We start from the raw sequence: 1721 nt of genomic DNA, 5'->3' as shown, positions 1-1721 counted from the left end.
ATTGGTAGAGGTGACTGAAAGCATATTAGATATTCCCCCACAAAAATACTATTTGGATTCTCCCCACCTCCTCTCTTACTCAATGGGACCACATTCTTTTTCCCTGGCAATACGTATCATTATTTCCAATTTGAAACCAGTTAGTGTAGGAGAGGAGAGAGACAAAGAGAGAAAGAGAGAGAGAGAGAGAGAGAGAGACAGGTCATTGATAAGCTGTATTTTTTTTTTCTCCGGAGACTGTCCTTGTTACTTTGACTTCTATGGTTTGAACCAAATTAGCTTGGGGTTTCAGATTTGACCTCATCTGAGGGGGCTGCAGGGGCTGTGGTGGCCTGGACCTTCGGCATAGAACTGGGTGATTCCGTGGCTGCTGGGAACTCCTTGGAGGATGGGGCAGCCTCAGGGCTGCTGGGTTTTGAGTCCAAAGCTGGGGCCCCATCACTTTTCTTCCTTATAAGGACCTTTGGGAACCTCAGTCTTTGCCAGTTACCCTGTCTCCTAGTTCTTGTCACCCTTGGTGGGGACCATGGGCTTCACAGTCATCTCAGTCTCCAAAGCCTTGGGGGCTTCATTGCCCAAACTTGCTCATGCTCAGCATCACTTGGGGGCTCCTGCTTCCCCTCCAATCCCTCCTTCTTCTCCAGCTCTGCCTTTGGTGCATCTTCCTTGGCTGCCTAGAGGCATCTTCCTTGCCCTCCTTCACCTCTGGTGGTTCCACAGCCACCTGGGTCTCATTCCCTTCAGGGTTCCCTCCTCTTCTGTCCCAGTTCCTTCGGCCTTCTTGTCTTTGTCCTTGGCCTTCTCATCCTTCACACTCCACCCCTTCTTCTTCTTGCTCAGCTTGCCTCCCATCTTGGAGTTTGGGTCTGGGTACCCATGCTGCCCCTGGGTGAGCAAGGGGCCACCAAGAGGCCTGGATCAATGGCATTGCCCAGCTGGGTGCCTGGCTGCTGGCTGAGGACCTCTGTCAGACTCAAAGGCAGAGCCTGCAGCAAGTAGAGAGTTGGAGCTCTGCCATTTGCCACTATCACTGCTACTACCCAAGCTTCCACTTTTTTGATTAAATACCTCTTGGATAAGATGTATTATCTTTTTTGTATATCAATGAATTTATTTAATGTCTTAAATATTTGCATATATATATATGATCTGCTTCCCTGTAGTTTTCTTATCTGGTGATGATGGCATTATACAATGAACTGTAAAATGTTATTACTCTGTGTTTGGGCTAAGAGTATGTAGGATTCAAATGATATCATCTCTGATATGCCATCTATATGGCATAGGAAATACAGACCAAATATAGGTAGAAAATCACTCAGATATTACTACTCTCAGATATACAAGCTCAGGAAGATTTTTATATACTTTGGTCTGGACTTTATCTTTGTGCTTAGAATGATTTTTTTTTTTCATTTACAGGACTGCCCTTGACATCGAATGAACCATGGATGTATCTAGGCAGTGATACCCAGGAAACACAAAGCATTGATGTAGGTGCTCTACCACCCCTTCCCCTCTCCACCCATCACAATTTTATTTTTCTCTTTTAGCATCAATCTTTTTTTTAAGATGATGAAGGTTAAGTAAGACCAATTGCACAATAAAAATATCACCTACCCTCCCCCGAATACACATATATACCGTAAAAAAATAGTCCAGTACCAACAAATTTATGGAAGTCATGTTAATATTAAACATGATATGAAGATAATATTTAC

General features: G+C 44.2%; 1 pseudogene; it reads right to left on the bottom strand.

Annotated features, from left to right (window-relative positions):
* Positions 1–275: 275 nt before the first annotated feature.
* LOC110259057 (brain acid soluble protein 1-like) lies at positions 276–864 on the bottom strand (annotated as a pseudogene).
* Positions 865–1721: the final 857 nt, after the last annotated feature.

This window comes from Sus scrofa, chromosome 10 (assembly GCF_054392235.1).
Source record: "Sus scrofa isolate SSC_HxYL_T2T_F1_AM1 chromosome 10, Sscrofa_HxYL_maternal_Yorkshire_Landrace_v2.0, whole genome shotgun sequence".
Taxonomy (NCBI): Eukaryota; Metazoa; Chordata; class Mammalia; order Artiodactyla; family Suidae; genus Sus; species Sus scrofa.
This window is presented reverse-complemented; position numbering and strand designations above follow the sequence as displayed.